Here is a 14604-nt window from a genome sequence, read left to right on the forward strand (position 1 = left end):
CAGGATGCATTTGCAATCTAGAGAGCTACTATAGGCAAAGGAGTGGGGCAGGCAGGTGCATGGAAACAAGGAAAGTCAATGAATACTAACAGGAGCATGCCCCACTAAAGAGGCAGCCCTAGAAAGGGGGGGGGGGCTCAAGAAGACTGGGCCTTGGAGTGAGGTGGAAGCATGGGATGGGCCCCAGTTTGGGGAAGGTTTTAAGGGTTAGAAGCCCAGGCATGCAGGTTCTGGCAAGAACAGAGACTAACTGCAGAATGAGCCAGAATTGCATTCCTAGATAAGCTTCTGGCAGAGGTCCAGACCCTGAAACTGAAGAATAAGGTAGGACACTGGTCACAGGAACAAAGCACAAGGTCATGTACCAGACCTGAAGCACAGAGGCGGAGGAAGCAGGAAGGCAGGCTGTATGGGTCTTCTAGGGCTGCTGTAACAAATCACCAAAACTGGGTTGCTTAAAAAAAAAATAGAAATTGTTTCTCTCACGGAGGCCAAAGTTCTGAAATTAAGCAGAACTCATTTCTTCTGGAGGCTTTCAGGAAGAAACTGTCCCATGCCTCTCTCCTGGCGTTTGGTGGATTGCTCACAACCATTGGCATTCCTTGGCTTGTAGACCTGTCACTCCCACCTCTGCCTGTCTTCATATCACCTTCTCCTCTGTGTCTCTGTGTGACTTTCTGTCTCTCAGCACCCACCCTAATCCAGGATGAGCTCATCTCAAGCTTTACCTGAATCACATCTGCATAGACCCTATTTCCAATTAGGGTCACATTCTGAGCTTCCAGTGGATATAAATTTTTGAGAGACGCTATTCAACCCAGTACCCAAGCTGACTGGCTTCTACCAGAGTCACATGCTACCAGAGACTCCAGTCGAATCTAACCAGTTTGTGTAGCTGATTGACTAGTGATGATCAATAACTCACAGGGCTGAATCTTGGGGCTGTGGGAACACAGAGCAGAAAACCAAATATGTCACACACACCTGTCCATGCTAAGATTCCATTTTTAAAAGGAAAAAAATAAATAATATCCTTCAAATAAATCCACTTGAAACTTTTCCTCTAGGTCATATAAATGTGAATGAAAACTCGAAGCAGAGAATCGAAGAAAAAACAATAACCCACATTTCCAAAATAAATTCTTCATCAAGGGGAAGAGAATCATTGAACTCATAGAAAATGAAACAATGCATTATTGTTCTACTACTTGTCTGCTATTATAACACTTCCTGGAAGTACTGAAGTTCACATTTTAATTGTTAATGGAAGATTTTAATGGTGAAATTAGGAAAGCATAAGACAAAAAACAAATTTGAAGCAGAAAAGACTTGAGTGTAAACAGTTTATTTTGCACACAGCTTAGATGGTTCTCAAACCCCCCACCGACTTTGAGCATAGCAGTTGAGAAGGAGGGGAATGCTCCCTCTCAAACTAGTCAGATGTGGGCACCAAGAGAGGACAAGGAGATAGAGTGGCTTCTCCCTTTTTTCCTCAAGATCAATGAGGTGGACAGAATAATGGCCAGATCCCCAGAACCTGGGAATACATTTCCTTACGTGGTAAAAGGGTATTTGCAGATGTGATTAAGTTAAAATCTTGAGCTGGCATGAGTATCCTGAGTTATCCAGGTGGGTCCAATGCAATCATGAAGGTATTTATAAGGGAAAGAGGGAGACCAGAGGATCAGAGAGAAGAATGTGGCAGCTGAAGCAGAGGTCAGAGAGAGATTTGAGGACACTTAGCTCTTGGTGTAGAAGGAGGAAGGGGTCATGAGCCAAGAATTGCAGGTGGCCTGTAGAAGCTGGAAAAAGCAAAGAAACAGATTTTCCCCTGCAGCCTCCAGAAAGAATGCAACTCTGCCAGCACATCGAGTTTAGCCCAGTGAGGCCCACTGCAGACTTCAGACCTCCAGAGCTACAAGATGATAAATTTGTGTTGTGCTAAGTCACTAAGTTTGTGATAGTTATTTTAACAGCTAGAGGAAACCAATGAAAAAAGGAGAAGGGCTTTAGGGACCCCATTAGGATACCTCACTGTGTGTCCTCTAAAGCCTAGGGAAATAGGGGATCTCTGCCTGACTCTCATCTGGAAAAATTAAGGGCATGGTACAGGTTAGCCATCTGCTTTGACAGCAGAATCAAAAGAGTGGGACTTGGTCTGTGGTCCAGAATCTGTTTAGGCAAAGTGTCTGTGAGTGTGTCTTACCTGCACAGGGCCACCTTAGCTCTTACACATGAGGGTCACCTGCATGGCTGGCTCTATGGGTGTGTGACCCATGCAGTTGCACAAGGCCCCACACTCAGAAAGGTCCCATGCTTGGTTTAATGTTCTGCTGCCACTGTTGTGAAATTCTTAATAAATTGAGCAAGGGTCTCTGTGTTTTCATTTTTCCCTAGGCTCCATAAATTAGGTAGCCTCGTCACCTGGATGAGCAAAGAGAGCAGCCAAGAGAAAGTGGCAGAATCGCAATAGCCTTAGGAACCGAGGGGGGAGCAAGTGAACAGCTGGACTGACATGCGATGGTTAGGTCAGTCAGAGATCCCTGGCTGCAGCTGGGTAGTGGTTGGGAGGCAACTTTCAAAGAATTCACAAAAGTATCCACAGGGGACTTCCTGGAAGATGGCGGCTTAGTAAGACGCGCGGATCTTAGTTTCTTCTCCAGGACACCTACTAGGGGAGTAGAAACGATACAGAAAGCGCCCAAAGTCACAACAGAGATAAAAAAGACAGCGTACCCCATCCTGGAACGGCTGGCTGGCTGAGAGAAGCAGCTCGGGTGAGATCGCCGAGGCGCGCGGGCCTTACCGGGCGGGGTGGCAAGCGGCCGGAGTTACTCCCTTCCCCCTTCCCGGGCCGGCTGGGAGAATTGGAGAGGCGGTCCCCTGAAACCAAGGCGACTGGCGCCCACACCACGCGCAGCCCCCAGACCAACTGAGAAAATTGGATCGGAAATCCCCAGCCCGCGGAGAACGGTGACGGGTGGGGGAGGCCCCTTCCAAACCCGTGACTCCCGGGGAACGTGCACTCTCTCGGGCGGGCCGCTGCCGCTGGCGCCCTCCCGCCACGCTTGTTGCCCAGGGCCGACTAGGAAATTCGGACGGGCTCTTTCCCTGGCTGCGGCGACCAGCAACCCTCCCTGCGTTCGGACCCCGGGCCGGCTCAAGCCGTTTCGGCTAGCGAACCCCCAGGACGGCGAGAGTTTTCCAAAGTTTAAGGTCCCACAGCACCTTTTACTGGTGGGACCCACAGACAAACGGGTGCCACGAGCGCCACCTACTGGGCAGGATAAGAAAAACAGAACCCAGAGATTTCACAGAAAAATATTACAACCTTGCTGGGTCCAACACCAAGAGAAATCTGAATAAATGCCCAGACGCCAGCAGCAGAAGATAACTGTCCACGCTCAAAAGATTGAGAATATGGCTCAGTCAAAGGAACAAACCAATAGCTCAAATGAGACACAAGAGCTGAGACAACTAATGCTGAATATACGAACAGAAATGGAAAACCTCTTCAAAAATGAAATCGATAAATTGAGGGAGGACATGAAGAGGACATGGGCTGAACATAAAGAAGAAATAGAAAAACTGAAAAAACAAATCGCAGAACTTATGGAAGTGAAGGATAAAGTAGCAAACATAGAAAAAATAATGGATAGCTACAATGATAGATTTAAAGAGACAGAAGATAGAATTAGTGATTTGGAGGATGGAACATCTGAATTCCAAAAAGAAACAGAAACTATAGGGAAAAGAATGGAAAAATTTGAACAGGGTATCAGGGAACTCAAGGACAATATGAACCGCACAAATATACGTGTTGTGGGTGTCCCAGAAGGAGAAGAGAAGGGAAAAGGAGGAGAAAAACTAATGGAAGAAATTATCACTGAAAATTTCCCAACTCTTATGAAAGACCTAAAATTACAGATCCAAGAAGTGCAGCGCACCCCAAAGAGATTAGACCCAAATAGGCGTTCTCCAAGACACTTACTAGTTAGAATGTCAGAGGTCAAAGAGAAAGAGAAGATCTTGAAAGCAGCAAGAGAAAAACAATCCATTACATACAAGGGAAACCCAATAAGATTTTGTGTAGATTTCTCAGCAGAAACCATGGAAGCTAGAAGACAGTGGGATGATATATTTAAAATACTAAAAGAGAAAAACTGCCAACCAAGACTCCTATATCCAGCAAAATTATCCTTCAAAAATGAGGGAGAAATTAAAACATTCTCAGACAAAAAGTCACTGAAAGAATTTGTGACCAAGAGACCAGCTCTGCAAGAAATACTAAAGGGAGCACTAGAGTCAGATACAAAAAGACAGAAGAGAGAGATATGGAAAAGAGTGTAGAAAGAAGGAAAATCAGATATGATATATATAATACAAAAGGCAAAATGTTAGAGGAAAATATTATCCAAACAGTAATAACACTAAATGTCAATGGACTGAATTCCCCAATCAAAAGACATAGATTGGCAGAATGGATTAAAAAACAGGATCCTTCTATATGCTGTCTACAGGAAACACATCTTAGACCCAAAGATAAACATAGGTTGAAAGTGAAAGGTTGGGAAAAGATATTTCATGCAAATAACAACCAGAAAAGAGCAGGAGTGGCTATACTAATATCCAACAAATTAGACTTCAAATGTAAAACAGTTAAAACAGACAAAGAAGGACACTATATACTAATAAAAGGAACAATTAAACAAGAAGACATAACAATCATAAATATTTACGCACCGAATCAGAATGCCCCAAAATACGTGAGGAATATACTGCAAACATTGAAAAGGGAAATAGACTCATATACCATAATAGTTGGAGACTTCAACTCACCACTCTCATTAAGGGACAGAACATCTAGAAAGAGGATCAACAAAGAAATAGAGAATCTGAATATTACTATAAATGAACTAGACTTAATAGACATTTATAGGACATTACATCCCACAACAGCAGGATACACCTTTTTCTCAAGTGCTCATGGATCATTCTCAAAGATAGACCATATGCTGGGTCACAAAGCAAGTCTTAACAAATTTAAAAAGATTGAAATCTTACACAACACTTTCTCGGACCATAAAGGAATGATGTTGGAAATCAATAATAGGCAGAGTGCCAGAAAATTCACAAATACGTGGAGGCTCAACAACACACTCCTAAACAACGACTGGGTCAAAGAAGAAATTGCAAGGGAAATTAGCAAATACCTCGAGGCGAATGAAAATGAAAACACAACATATCAAAACTTATGGGACGCAGCAAAGGCAGTGCTAAGAGGGAAATTTATTGCTCTAAATGCCTATATCAGAAAAGAAGAAAAGGCAAAAATTCAGGAATTAACTATCCATTTGGAAGAACTGGAGAAAGAACAGCAAGCTAACCCCAAAGCAAGCAAAAGGAAAGAAATAACAAAGATTAGAGCACAAATAAATGAAATTGAAAACATGAAAACAATAGAGAATATCAATAAGGCCAGAAGTTGGTTCTATGAGAAAATCAATAAGATTGATGGGCCCTTAGCAAGATTGACAAAAAGAAGAAGAGAGAGGATGCAAATAAATAAGATCAGAAATGGAAGAGGAGACATAACTACTGACCTCACAGAAATAAAGGAGGTAATAACAGGATACTATGAACAACTTTACGCTAATAAATACAACAATTTAGAGGAAATGGACGGGTTCCTGGAAAGACATGAACAACCAACTTTGACTCAAGAAGACATAGATGACCTCAACAAACCAATCACAAGTAAAGAAATTGAAGCAGTCATTCAAAAGCTTCCTAAAAAGAAAAGTCCAGGACCAGATGGCTTCACATGTGAATTCTACCAAACGTTCCAGAAAGAATTAGTACCAATTCTCTTCAAACTCTTCAAAAAAATCGAAGTGGAGGGAAAACTACCTAATTCATTCTATGAAGCCAACATCACCCTCATACCAAAACCAGGCAAAGATATTACAAAAAAAGAAAACTACAGACCAATCTCTCTAATGAATACAGATGCAAAAATCCTCAATAAAATTCTAGCAAATCGTATCCAACAGCACATTAAAAGAATTATACATCATGACCAAGTAGGATTCATCCCAGGTATGCAAGGATGGTTCAACATAAGAAAATCAATTAATGTAATACACCATATCAACAAATCAAAGCAGAAAAATCACATGATCATCTCAATTGATGCAGAGAAGGCATTCGACAAGATTCAACATCCTTTCCTGTTGAAAACACTTCAAAAGATAGGAATACAAGGGAACTTCCTTAAAATGATAGAGGGAATATATGAAAAACCCACAGCTAATATCATCCTCAATGGGGAAAAATTGAAAACTTTCCCCCTAAGATCAGGAACAAGACAAGGATGTCCACTATCACCACTATTATTCAACATTGTGTTGGAGGTTCTAGCCAGAGCAATTAGACAAGAAAAAGAAATACAAGGCATCAAAATTGGAAAGGAAGAAGTAAAACTATCACTGTTTGCAGATGATATGATACTATACGTCGAAAACCCGGAAAAATCCACAACAAAACTACTAGAGCTAATAAATGAGTACAGCAAAGTAGCAGGTTACAAGATCAACATTCAAAAATCTGTAGCATTTCTATACACTAGTAATGAACAAGCTGAGGGGGAAATCAAGAAACGAATCCCATTTACAATTGCAACTAAAAGAATAAAATACCTAGGAATAAATTTAACTAAAGAGACAAAAAACCTATATAAAGAAAACTACAAAAAACTGCTAAAAGAAATCACAGAAGACCTAAATAGATGGAAGGGCATACCGTGTTCATGGATTGGAAGACTAAATATAGTTAAGATGTCAATCCTACCTAAATTGATTTACAGATTCAATGCAATACCAATCAAAATCACAACAACTTATTTTTCAGAAATAGAAAAACCAATAAGCAAATTTATCTGGAAGGGCAGGGTGCCCCGAATTGCTAAAAACATCTTGAGGAAAAAAAACGAAGCTGGAGGTCTCGCGCTGCCTGACTTTAAGGCATATTATGAAGCCACAGTGGTCAAAACAGCATGGTATTGGCATAAAGATAGATATATCGACCAATGGAATCGAATAGAGTGCTCAGATATAGACCCTCTCATCTATGGACATTTGATCTTTGATAAGGCAGTCAAGCCAACTCACCTGGGACAGAGCAGTCTCTTCAATAAATGGTGCCTAGAGAACTGGATATCCATATGCAAAAGAATGAAAGAAGACCCATCTCTCACACCCTATACAAAAGTTAACTCAAAATGGATCAAAGATCTAAACATTAGGTCTAAGACCATAAAACAGTTAGAGGAAAATGTTGGGAGATATCTTATGGATCTTACAACTGGAGGCGGTTTTATGGACCTTAAACCTAAAGCAAGAGCACTGAAGAAGGAAATAAATAAATGGAAACTCCTCAAAATTAAACACTTTTGTGCATCAAAGAACTTCATCAAGAAAGTAGAAAGACAGCCTTCACAATGGGAGACAATATTTGGAAATGATATATCAGATAAAGGTCTAGTGTCCAGAATTTATAAAGAGATCGTTCATCTCAACAACAAAAAGACAGCCAACCCAATTACAAAATGGGAAAAAGACTTGAACAGACACCTCTCAGAAGAGGAAATACGGATGGCCAAGAGGCACATGAAGAGATGCTCAATGTCCCTGGCCATTAGAGAAATGCAAATCAAAACCACAATGAGATATCATCTCACACCCACCAGAATGGCCATTATCAACAAAACAGAAAATGACAAATGCTGGAGAGGATGCGGAGAAAGAGGCACACTTATCCACTGTTGGTGGGAATGTCAAAGGGTGCAACCACTGTGGAAGGCAGTTTGGCGGTTCCTCAAAAAGCTGAATATAGAACTGCCATACGACCCAGCAATACCATTGCTAGGTATCTACTCAAAGGACTTAAGGGCAAAGACACAAACGGACATTTGCACACCAATGTTTATAGCAGCATTATTTACAATTGCAAAGAGATGGAAACAGCCAAAATCTCCATCAACAGAAGAGTGGCTAAACAAACTGTGGTATATACATACGATGGAATATTATGCAGCTTTAAGACAAGATAAACTTATGAACCATGTAATAACATGGATGGACCTAGAGAATATTATGCTGAGTGAATCCAGCCAAAAACTAAAGGACAAATACTGTATGGTCCCACTGATGTGAACGGACATTCGAGAATAAACTTGAAATATGTCATTGGTAACAGAGTTCAGCAGGAGTTAGAAACAGGGTAAGACAATGGGTAATTGAAGCTGAAGGGATACAGACTGTGCAACAGGACTAGATACAAAAACTCAAAAATGGACAGCACAATAATACCTAATTGTAAAGTAATCATGTTAAAACACTGAATGAAGCTGCATCTGAGCTATAGGTTTTTGTTTTGTTTTGTGTTGTTTTGTTTTGATTTTACTATTATTACTTTTATTTTTTTCTCTATATTAACATTCTATATCTTTTTCGGTTATGTTGCTAGTTCTTCTGAACCAATGCAAATGTACTAAGAAATGATGATCATGCATCTATGTGATGATGTTAAGAATTAATGATTGCATGTGTAGAATGGTATGATCTCTAAATGTTGGGTTAATTTCTTTTTTTCCGTTAATTAAAAAAAAAAAAAAAAGAGAGAAGGGATAATTGGAGATGAAGGGATACAGACTGTACAACGGGACTGGATATAAAAACTCAGAAATGGACAGCACAATACTACCCAATTGTAATGCAATTATGTTAAAACACTGAATGAAGCTGCATGTGAGGTAAAAAAAAAAAAAAAAAAAAAAAAAAAAGTATCCACAGGGAGTCCAAGGGTAGTTCAATGGTAGAATTCTCGCCCGCCATGAGGGAGACCCAGGTTCGATTCCCAGTCCATGTACTTCCCAAAAAACAAACAAGATACAAACAAAAATTCAACAAGTGGTGCTGCAATAACAGGATGCTCACATGGAAAAATAATGAATTGTGACCCTACTGTACAGCATACAAAAAAAGAGCATCCACAAAAGGAAAAATCAACTTTAAACACCAACCAGGCCTAGGGAGCAGGATGCCAGTACACAACTGTATCAACCAAGAACGAACTTTAAGGTCTCCTTTCCTCTCCTATCTAGTTGGTGTCTAAAGTCACATCCAGGTGGTGAGAAGGAAGAGTGGGTGTGCTGCCTATGGAAAGAGGTAAGTCAACAAAAATCCCTCCCAGGTTGCAGCCTTTCCACCTACAGCAGGCCTGGAGGGCAGAAACCTCAACTCTGCACCAACTTCAGAATTTCAATTATTACATGAACCCCTTTGATTATTGAACTGAGGTAGCGTTTTATGGCTGAAGCAACCAGAAAAGTTTCATTTCGGAAAAGAATGAATCCCAGTGAACAAACTTTTAAAGGATAGTGAGTGATCAACTAAAACAATCTATGGACTTGACTTTTTCAGAACAACGATCACATGGGTCAAGGTGGAGTGTGGGATAAAAACTCTCATTACAGTTTTGGTAGACATTGTACACCTAGAAGGCTCAATATAGCCTTTAAAAACCAAAGAGAGCAGAAATAAAGTCAAGGGGAAATTTCCCAACATTCAATTTCCAGTATGAAGACATGCATGGCAAGACCTTGAGCTTCCATTCCAAATGGAAACGTAAGGCAATGACTTCCCAGAGTTGTCGGATCCTTATGCACTAGGTGGAAAAGCACTGGGACCCTCTTCCCCCCGTCCACACGCCATGCCCCCAGAATTATCTTTCTTTCTCAGGCACAGTGACCAGGTCACTCTTCTCCCTAAAAGTCTCTGATGCCTCCTTTCAAAGATGAAGCCCACAGGCTTGAGTACAAGCACGTGGCCCTCCTCAGCTGACCCTATAAGTGCCGTCCCATTTCTCACCATCCTACACATGCTCTCAGAATGCAGAGTCCCAAACCTTAGTCACTCACACACCAACCTTCACGGTGTGTGCTGCATCGTGCCCCCCCACCAAGAATAATTACCTATTTAATATTTTTCTGTAACCCAAGTAACTGCTTTTTTTTGTTTGTCTGTTTGTTTTTTTGGCATGGGCAGGCTCCAGGAATCAAACCCGGGTCTCCAGCTCGGCAGGCAAGAATTCTTCCCACTGAGCCACCCCAAGTACCTGCTTTTACTTAAATAAATTCTCACTCTAAACAATGCCTTTTTAAATCAAGTTTTAATGTACTAATTATATTTCACTAAATATTTAATTACTATTAAAATTAATTTTTTTAATTAAAATTTTACCTTTGTGTCCCACCTAAAACCATCTGTTACACCACCAGCTGGTCATCTCTAACACAAGTTGGGACATGCTGCCCCAGACAAAGACAATACTGTATTATTTGTTTTGTTACCTTTCATGGCACCTGCTGTGACTTGGAGCCTACTGTCCCCTCCTCCTAAAATGCCTTTTCCCATTATCTGGTAAAGTTATCCTCTTCCTTTATGACTCAGCTCAACCCAAAAGTTGCCTCCTCTTTAAAGCTTCCCTCACTCACTGAAGGTTACATATTTCTCCTTTCTATTCCCAGGCACTTTCTACTTGCTTCCACTCTACCATTTGTCACATTGTATTGGCATGACTTTATATACGCCATGACTTATATACATGGCAATATACATGATAACCAAGCTAATCACAAGTAATTTATAGTCTGATTATTCCAGCATAATCTTTCTTCTGTTAAAAAAACAACAACAAAAGTTATCTCAATGTATGAAAGACTTCTTTATAATGATCAATGGGACTAATGAGGAAATTTAAATTAGTGTCTTTCCCAAATAGGGCAGAGAGAATACAAGAGTTAGATGAACAGGGAAAGAAGTATAGAGTCACACCAGATTTCAGTGTAAAATTTTAACAGGAGTTCGTATGCAGGGGCTCTGGTTGGACTTTGTAAGACTTTCATTTAATAATCATTTTCTAGTTGCAAACTTAAAAAATTAAAGTGAGAGAAGCAAATTAAAAATAAAGCAAAGGATGATTAAAGCAGAAACCAAGCATTGCTTATCTTAGAAGTCTGAAAACAAACTGTGCGCCAAAACTTACACTGAACAACTATTCCATAATACCAACTACACATTATAAATTAAAGAAATCCCCTTTTTCTATTGCACCTTCCCAGGCTCATAGAAGAATGAAACAGAAAATGTTGAGGGGGTGAAAGTGACAAGCGTGTGAGAGAGAGAAAGGTATAGGATTGGGCTACCTTATGACTAGCCTGTTTAAGACATGTCATCTCTCCTGTCCTCATTTTCCCCATCTATAAAATAAAAGGGGGCCAACTGATATGCTAATGAATAGACATTCAAAACTGATAAAAATACAAGTGTATATCGCTTGACATTCGGGTTAGACCTGAAAAAATATAGCAACCACACAAATACATTCATTGCTGTGCTTTTAAGGAATCAACAACCTGACAACCTAAATTTCCATATGTTTGGCCTCAGTTACCATTCACGGAGTCTCTAATATGTGCCAGGCACTCTCCCTACCATTAATTCCAGGAAGAGTTAGGTCTGTTCCTGGTCCATATGAAGCTTGAAGTTTAATTGGGAAGACAGTATGTGAACAGGTAATTGATACAGTAAGAAGGGTTTGGTAATAAATTATGAATATTATCAACTCACCAGAATTTTATGCAGTCATTAAGATATTAATTATGGAGATTATATAACAATCTGGGAAATGTTCATAAAAAGATTCTTAGATGAAAAAGCAAAACACAACAATAAATTCTATAACTATAATGATGGGTTGATAATAGATAAGCAATAAAATAAAACATTAACATACAAATTTTTTTGCTGCAAGGTGAGCTCCTCAATGAACTTTCATTTTTAGTTCTTTATTGTTGTTATAATAGCAACGATGCAATACACTTTAAAATATTTGGTCTTAAAAGAAAATATATAAACCGTGTTCCAGTTCAAACTGCCATAGCTTATGGGATGTTAACGTTTATTAAAATCAAAATTTGAATTGATATATATTAGGTAAAAAAAAATTAATACCTGAGTCAAATGACAATCGTAATTAACGAGTAAATTCTCATTTTTTTGCTTCACATTTCAATTTTGTTGAAGCTTCCGCTTCTGAGAAGGGGAAGGGGAAGAAGTATTCTTCAAGGAATCTCAGAGGGGCTTCATGGGCCTGTTACGGGTTGAACTGCATTCTCTAAAAAGAAGTGTTCAAGTTGTAAACCCCAGTTCCATGAATGTGATCTTATTTGGAAATAGGTTCATTTCAGGTGGAATTAGTTGAATTAAAATACCAGAGTAGGGAGGGCCTTTAATATAATATGACTGATGTTCTTATAAGAATTGAGAGAGAGAGCAGACACCAGGGAGCAGGCCATGCGTGGACAGAGGCAGATGTATCTACAAGCTAAGGACAACCAAGGATCTCTAGCAAACACCAGAAGCTAGAAGAGGCAAGGAAGGAGTCTCCTCTATGGGTTTCAGATGAAGCCTGGCCCCACTGACACCTTGGTTTCAGGCTTCTACCTCCAGAAACGTGAGACAAAAAATTTGTTATTTTAAGTCACCTAATTTGGGGTTCTTTGTTACGGTTGTCCTTGCACACTAAGACGAAGAGCCTCAAGTGAGTCCAGAAATAGTCACTAAACAGAAGAAAAGACCCCAGGAAAATAGCATACTTGATTCTGCATCTGATGAACAACGATAGCTGGTTCCAGAGCTTTGCCTGGCTGTGAGCCTTAAAATATCCAAGAAGCACTGGGCCAAAGTGAAGCGAGGAGAAGTGGGATGAGAGAAGAGCTCTCCACCCCTCCCAGGCAGCCAGAAGGGCCAGAGCTCGGCAGCTCCCACCCACGCTACACTGAACTAGTCCTCAGTAGGCGAAAGGGCCAAGACCCAGCAAATAAAGCCTGAATGCCCTGACTGGAAAAAGAGCAGGTGTTTTCACAGCAGACTTCTGCACAGAGGCAGCAGTGTTCCTGGCAGCAGTGGAGCAGACCGTGAAGAGTCTCTCAGATACCCTCCTGCACAGCACAGGGCATGGCTTCGCAGAGCTAACATGGGGGAAACAGCTGCTCTCCTGCTACACTGGGTGTTAATCAAGCCTTCTCCAGAAGAGCAGGAAGGCTTTAATTGGCCCCCAAGGCCCTGTTTTTACCTTGATTTAACAATTCCCACTGATTACAATCTGTTGTCCTTGTCCCACAGAAGGCCTCAGCTCGTGGTTCTGTCACTCCTATCAGCTTGCCTTTGGTAGCCCCTCAAGGAGAAAAGCTCCACAGGAAGGAGATAGAGCTTTATTTTTATCCCGGTTAAAGTCCCTATCCAATCCATTAAGAGCTGTGATAACCTTGGTCCAGGGCATTTCCTGGAGAAGCTATAACCAGCTGGGGTTAATGAACTCTCCCTACCATTAATTCCTAGAAGAGGCCATTGGCCTGAATTGTTACTTAATTACTCTTGTGTGTACAGCTTCATAAAGCAACGAAATGCCTTCTTTCAGGAAGAAGGGAGATGGTAATGGGGGTCATCAGAGGCCATTAATTTTATAAATAGTTTGTTGGAAACTACAGTATGTTATCAAGTCACTCTAGCCCACAAATCAACTCAATGTTGCCCTTACTAGTGGAGATCCCAAACTTCACAGGCTTCCGTGACTGATACACACACAAAAATTAGAAGTTATGTAGAATCTGATCAAACTTTACATACTCGAGTATGCAGAAATATGTTCTGCAACCGATCTCACCTTCCCTTCTAGTTCCCATTTCCAAAGCTGGCGGCAAAGACTCGATTGAGTCAATTCAAGATATAATGGTCTTTTCCAATTTAAAAATCTTTCAGGTAATTTCTCAGGGATTTTCTCCCTCTGCAGAACTCTGCAGAACTCTGCTCTCTCCTCTGCAGAACACTCTTCTTTCCCAGGATGATGGTAGGTGCAGGAAGAAGCTAAGTATCCTTGAGGCATTGCAGGTGGAAATTTGGGTCTCCTTGCATCTCTTGTTGCTCCTCTGGTGTGCAGCCGGACCCACTGGGGTCTGAACTTGCTTTGAAGGTGTCCACAAGCATGTGGTGACTCCTGCCCGATCTGTCAGGCTGCATGCTGGGCTCCAGGGCTGTTGACCATGGACTTGAGGTCTGTGGACTCCATGGCCTCCTCCACATGAGCCAAGGTCTTTTCCTGTTAACAAACCCTCTTAACACATAGAAACCCCATGTATGTAAATGTTCTGCTTCTCCCCCTGCAATGACTCCCCACTACCCCAACCACTGTCTATTTCCCCTTCCCTTCTTCACCTGTTCATTTTTTTTTAATTGACTTAATTTTTTAGAGCAGTTTAAAGTTTTCAGAAAAATTGCACAGAAAGTACAGCATGCTCTCATATACCCCTCCCTTCCCATACACAATTTCTCTTCTTATTAGCATCTTGCATTAGTGTGATATCATTGCTCAAACAATATTGATGAATTATTAACTAAAGTCCACGGTTTACATTCGGGTTCCCTCTGTGTTGTACAGTTCTATGGGTTTTGACAAATGCATGCTATTTTGTATTCATCATTG

This window comes from Tamandua tetradactyla, chromosome 14 (assembly GCF_023851605.1).
Source record: "Tamandua tetradactyla isolate mTamTet1 chromosome 14, mTamTet1.pri, whole genome shotgun sequence".
In the NCBI taxonomy this organism is placed as follows: domain Eukaryota; kingdom Metazoa; phylum Chordata; class Mammalia; order Pilosa; family Myrmecophagidae; genus Tamandua; species Tamandua tetradactyla.